The 6,421-nt window shown below is 45.6% G+C and overlaps 1 long non-coding RNA gene across 2 annotated transcripts; it reads right to left on the reverse strand.

Annotated features, from left to right (window-relative positions):
• Positions 1–3,558: 3,558 nt before the first annotated feature.
• Positions 3,559–4,813, reverse strand: LOC127924232 (uncharacterized). Of its 2 annotated transcripts, none has more exons than XR_008117283.1 (4): positions 4,320–4,813; positions 4,118–4,240; positions 3,850–4,074; positions 3,559–3,677 (listed from the first exon to the last, which is right to left on the reverse strand). It is a non-coding gene; the product is annotated as an uncharacterized LOC127924232 (long non-coding RNA). The 2 variants fall into 2 exon arrangements; XR_008117284.1 differs by having other exon boundaries at positions 3,562–3,710; positions 3,838–4,074.
• Positions 4,814–6,421: the final 1,608 nt, after the last annotated feature.

Below are 6,421 nucleotides of genomic sequence, written 5' to 3' on the forward strand. Positions count from 1 at the left end.
GTAGTGTGCTGCTGCTGCTGCTGGTGGTGTGCTGCTGCTGCTGCTGCTGGTGGTGGTGCTGCTGCTGCTGCTGGTGGTATGCTGCTGCTGCTGCTGCTGGTGGTGTGCTGCTGCTGCTGCTGCTGGTGGTGTGCTGCTGCTGCTGCTGCTGCTGGTGGTGTGCTGCTGCTGCTGCTGCTGGTGGTATTGCTGCTGCTGCTGGTGGTGTGCTGCTGGTGGTGCTGCTGCTGAGTGGTGTGCTACTGCTGCTGCTGCTGGTGGTTACTGCTAGTGGTGTAGCTGCTGCTGCTGCTGGTGGTGTGCTGCTAGTAGTGTGCATGGTGCTGCTGGTGGTGGTGCTGCTAGTAGTTGCTGCTGGTGAGTGCTGCTGGTGGTATGCTGCTGGTGGTGGTGGTGTTGCTGCTGGTGGTATTGCTGCTAGTGGTACTAGTGGTATTGCTGCTAGTGGTGTTGCTGCTGGTAGTGTTGCTAATTACTAGCTAGCTAGTGGTGTTGCTGCTGGTAGTATTGCTGCTGGTGGTGTTGCTGCTGGTAGTGTTGCTACTAGTAGTGGTGCTATTAGTACTGGTGGTGGTGTTGCTGCTAGTGGTGGTAGTAGGTACTGCTGGTGGTGGTGGTAGTGTGCTGCTAGTGGTAGTGGTACCAGCAGCTGCAGTGGTAGTAGTGTGCTGCTGGTAGTGGTAGTAATACTACTACTACTACTACTAGTAGTGAGTAGTAGTATTACTACTAGTAGTAGTAGTAATACTAGCATCCCTGGTGTAAACCTACAGGAGGGTATCTCTACAGGAACCGGGCTAACCTTCTCCTCTTCCCTCTCCATACAAGACAAGGACAATTCTTAAAACTGGGTGGGTCACACACTGTAACTGCAGTAAAGGTGCGAGACGCACTGCAGTAAAGAAGACTGCAGCCGCGTGTGTGTGTGTTAGTTATTGGTCTGCGTGTCCTCGTGTGAAAACTAGAATACATGCAATCCCCTCTGGAGCCATTCTAGCCCTCATTTCTTTCAGTTTCAGATGTCTCTCTTGTCCCTCTCTCCTGTGTCTCTGTCTCTCTCTCCTGTGTCTCTGTCTCTCTCTCCTGTGTCTCTGTCTCTCTCTCTCTCCTGTGTCTCTTCTGTCTCTCTCTCCTGTGTCTCTTCTGTCTCTCTCTCTCTCTCTCTCTCTCTCTCTCTTGTCTCTCTCTCTTGTCTCTCTCTTGTCTCTCTCTCTTGTCTCTCTCTCTTGTCTCTCTCTCTTCTCTTGTCTCTCTCTCTTGTCTCTCTCTCTTGTCTCTCTCTCTCTCTCTTGTCTCTCTCTCTCTCTCTTGTCTCTCTCTCTTGTCTCTCTCTCTCTCTCTCTGTCTCTCTCTCTTGTCTCTCTCTCTTGTCTCTCTGTCTCTCTGTCTCTCTCTCTCTCTCTCTCCTCTCTCTTGTCTCTCTCTCTCTCCTGTCTCTTCTGTCTCTCTCTCTCTCCTGTCTCTAGGATGGAGGTAAGATGGCGCTTCAAAAGTTGAGCTCTCCCCCACAGCCAGAGGAGGTCAGAAAGATGGTTCACTATGCCAGGAATGTTATTGAAGAGTTCCGTAGAGCTAAGCACTACAAGAATATCCTTTTCCCTACTGTATACCTCTTAGTTTCTACGCATCCTTCGCTCTCTCCATCCCCACACTCACTTTATCTACCTCCTTCTCTCTCTCCTCTCTCTCTCCCTCGCTCAAATCAGTTTATTTGTCACGTGCACAATATAGTGAGTGGTAAAGTGAAATGCTTAATTGCCTCTCTTCCTCAACAGCGTAAAGTAAATGAGCCAATCAACAGCGTAAAGTAAATGAGCCAATCAACAGCGTAAAGTAAATGAGCCAATCAACAGCGTAAAGTAAATGAGCCAATCAACAGCGTAAAGTAAATGAGCCAATCAACAGCGTAAAGTAAATGAGCCAATCAACAGCGTAAAGTAAATGAGCCAATCAACAGCGTAAAGTAAATGAGCCAATCAACAGCGTAAAGTAAATGAGCCAATCAACAGCGTAAAGTAAATGAGCCAATCAACAGCGTAAAGTAAATGAGCCAATCAACAGCGTAAAGTAAATGAGCCAATCAACAGCGTAAAGTAAATGAGCCAATCAACAGCGTAAATTAGCCAATCAACAGCGTAAAGTAAATGAGACAATCAACAGCGTAAAGTAAATGAGCCAATCAACAGCGTAAAGTAAATGAGCCAATCAACAGCGTAAAGTAAATGAGCCAATCAACAGCGAAGTCAATGAGCCAATCAACAGTTAAATGAGCCAATCAACAGCGTAAAGTAAATGAGCCAATCAACAGCGACATAAATGAGCCAATCAACAGCGAGTAAATGAGCCAATCAACAGCTAAAGTAAATGAGCCAATCAACTCGTGTAAATGAGCCAATCAACAGCGTAAAGTAAATGAGCCAATCAGCGTGTAAATGAGCCAATCTTAAATTGAGCCAATCAACAGCGTAAAGTAAATGAGAGACAATCAACAGCGTAAAGTAAATGAGACAATCAACAGCGTAAAGTAAATGAGACAATGCGTAAAGTAAATGAGACAATCAACAGCGTAAAGTAAATGAGACAATCAACAGCGTAAGGTAAATGAGCCAATCAACAGCGTAAAGTAAATGAGCCAATCAACAGCGTAGTAAATTAGCCAATCACTATGGAAATGCCAATCAACAGCGTAAAGTTTCGCCAATCAACAGCGTAAAGTAGTTCGCCAATCAACAGCGTTGTTCGCCAAAGCGAATCAATAGACAAGTTGATGAGTATAAAAAGAGCACAATAATCCATAAAAGAACAAGAGTTGACCCTTTTATACCTAACTCTGTAGGAGTCATTTCTATCTGTGTTCCTGCTACCACTTTAGTGCCTGGATACAGGGGGAGGGGAGGTTTGGGGAGGGGGGTGCTCTCTATGGAAATGTCAGGTTTTCAGTTCCTGTGTTGTTTGTGACCCATGTAGACCCAAGCACAGCCAGAAGAGGACTGGCCACCCCTCATAGCCTGGTTCCTCTCTAGGTTTCTGATCTCAACCCGGCACAGCCAGAAGAGGACTGGCCACCCCTCATAGCCTGGTTCCTCTCTAGGTTTCTAATCTCAACCCGGCACAGCCAGAAGAGGACTGGCTACCCCTCATAGCCTGGTTCCTCTCTAGGTTTCTTCCTAGGTTTTGGCCTTTCTAGGGAGTTTTTCCTAGCCACCGAGCTTCTACACCTGCATTGCTTGCTGTTTGGGGTTATAGGCTGGGTTTCTGTATAGCACTTTGAGATATCAGCTGATGTAAGACCGGCTATATAAATACATTTGATTGTAGTAGGTTCAGTACCAGTAGGTTCAGTACCAGTAGGTTCAGTACCAGTAGGTTCAGTACCAGTAGGTCCAGTACCAGTAGGTCCAGTACCAGTAGGTTCAGTACCAGTAGGTCCAGTACCAGTAGGTCCAGTACCAGTAGGTTCAGTACCAGTAGGTCCAGTACCAGTAGGTCCAGTACCACACCACTCAGCGACCGTAGGAATGGACCTTCAATAGCCGCTCGGACTAGAACGAATCTTCCCTTCCACACACATCACCCCTGTTATGAACCTTAGCCCACAGTCAAATTCCACACACATCACCCCTGTTATGAACCTTAGCCCACAGTCAAATTCCACACACATCACCCCTGTTATGAACCTTAGCCCACAGTCAAATTCCACACACATCACCCTGTTATGTAGCCCACAGTCAAATTCCACACACATCACCCCTGTTATGAACCTTAGCCCACAGTCAAATTCCACACACATCACCCTGTTATGAACCTTAGCCCACAGTCAAATTCCACACACATCACCCTGTTATGAACCTTAGCCCACAGTCAAATTCCACACACATCACCCCTGTTATGAACCTTAGCCCACAGTCAAATTCCACACACATCACCCCTGTTATGAACCTTAGCCCACAGTCAAATTCCACACACATCACCCCTGTTATGAACCTTAGCCCACAGTCAAATTCCACACACATCACCCCTGTTATGAACCTTAGCCCACAGTCAAATTCCACACACATCACCCCTGTTATGAACCTTAGCCCACAGTCAAATTCCACACATCACCCCTGTTATGAACCTTAGCCCACAGTCAAATTCCACACACATCACCCCTGTTATGAACCTTAGCCCACAGTCAAATTCCACACACATCACCCCTGTTATGAACCTTAGCCCACAGTCAAATTCCACACACATCACCCTGTTATGAACCTTAGCCCACAGTCTTCCACACACATCACCCCTGTTATGAACCTTAGCCCACAGTCCACACACATCACCCTGTTATGAACCTTAGCCCACAGTCAAATTCCACACACATCACCCCTGTTATGAACCTTAGCCCACAGTCAAATTCCTTTTCTCCTCTCTTTATACCCTTTATACTGTGAGCTCATTGGACTGGTGGAAGCAGTATTGAGTCTTGAACCCCTAGCACCACCCTAGTGATCTATGTGCTGTATTGAGTCCCTAACCCCCTAGCACCACCCTAGTGATCTATGTGCTGTATTGAGTCCCTAACCCCCTAGCACCACCCTAGTGATCTATGTGCTGTATTGAGTCCCTAACCCCCTAGCACCACCCTAGTGATCTATGTGCTGTATTGAGTCCCTAACCCTCTAGCACCACCCTAGTGATCTATGTGCTGTATTGAGTCCCTAACCCCCTAGCACCACCCTAGTGATCTATGTGCTGTATTGAGTCCCTAACCCCCTAGCACCACCCTAGTGATCTATGTGCAGTATTGAGTCCCTAACCCCTAGCACCACCCTAGTGATCTATGTGCTGTATTGAGTCTCTAACCCCCTAGCACCACCCTAGTGATCTATGTGCTGTATTGGGTCTCTAACCCCCTAGCACCACCCTAGTGATCTATGTGCAGTATTGAGTCTAACCCTCTAGCACCACCCTAGTGGTCTATGTGCTGTATTGAGTCTAACCCTCTAGCACAGGGGTGTCAAAGTCAAATGGACGGAGGGCCAAATAAAAAATTTAGCTACAAGCCGAGGGCCGGACTGTTCGAATGTTCATTGAAAATTTTTTAAATTACGCATATAGTCTAGTGAACCTAATTGAACCTACTGAAAACCTAACAAATATATTCCAATATGATCAGATAAATAAAGCAATATTTTCTTATGGCTCTGTCAGTAATCTTTAATTTTCAACAGACACAAAAGACAAATTTCCTTTATATAAAAATCCCTATAACATGAACATTAAATGAAAGAAACCGGTATTCAAGGCACCATCAGTAGCCTATATTTTCTATTTTAGCAAAAGTGGGCTAAATTTACTTCAAAAGAAAAAAACAATAGCAATTTTCTATCATCCACTCCAACTGAAATATTTTTAAAATATAATTGGATTGAAATACAATAAAATAAAGTGCAAAAATCTATTAATCAAAAACAACACTTTGTTTAAGGAGAAGTAACATGCAGTGAAAACAAATATTAAACTTTAACTTTTAAACTTGAACTGAGTAAAAACTCTAAATATGTGATTGCACAGTAATGTTCACTTGTTTGAGGTTGAGGGTGATACTTGGTGGTGTCCCATCTTTCCACAAGTTCATCAATGTTCGGGGTAAGGCTCTGAGCTGAGGAAATCCTCAGAATTGAGTGGAGGTGTTCAGCAGTAAGTCGACTTCTGTGTGATGTTTTGTTCAAGTTCATCAAAGAAAACAGTTGTTCACACAGGTATAAAAAAGGCCAAACATAGACAACGTTTGAGCAGCCTGGATGCGCAGCTGGGGCATTGTGTCGGGAGGAACGGGCGAACTCCGCAGCACCACTGCCGCATATTTTGCCCTCAGTGCATCATTGCATTGGAGGTCAATCAACTCCATTTGGAGGTTTGGTGGTGAGCTTTCCACGTCAACAGCAAATGGGTTACCGAAGCAGTTTCCAACCTGCTTTTTTGTGCTTCAAAGTCAGCAAATCGGGTCGAAAGTCAGCGGCAAGCATACCTATTTTATCAGCCAACTGTGCGCTCGGGAACGCACTGGTAGAGAGCTTCTCTTTCATGGTCTGGCAGCTGGGAAAGTGGCTCAAATTTTCTTTCCGCATCTGCGTCTCCCACAGAGTCAGTTTGGTTTTAAATGCCTTCACTGTACTGTACATATCAGAGATGACACGATCCCGACCCTGCAGCTGCAAGTTCATTGCATTCAGATGACTCGTAATGTCACACAGAAAAGCCATTTCACACAGAAACATTTCGTCTCGGAGTTGTGTTGTGTCTTTTCCTTTGCTGTCCAAGAACAGACAAATCTCCTCACGAAGCTCGAAACATCTTTGAAGCACCTTTCCTGGCTTAGCCATCGCACCTCTGTGTGATAAGGCAAATCACCATGCTCCGTTTCTAACTCCGTCAGAAA

This window comes from Oncorhynchus keta, unplaced genomic scaffold, assembly GCF_023373465.1.
Source record: "Oncorhynchus keta strain PuntledgeMale-10-30-2019 unplaced genomic scaffold, Oket_V2 Un_contig_3870_pilon_pilon, whole genome shotgun sequence".
Lineage (NCBI taxonomy): Eukaryota > Metazoa > Chordata > Actinopteri > Salmoniformes > Salmonidae > Oncorhynchus > Oncorhynchus keta.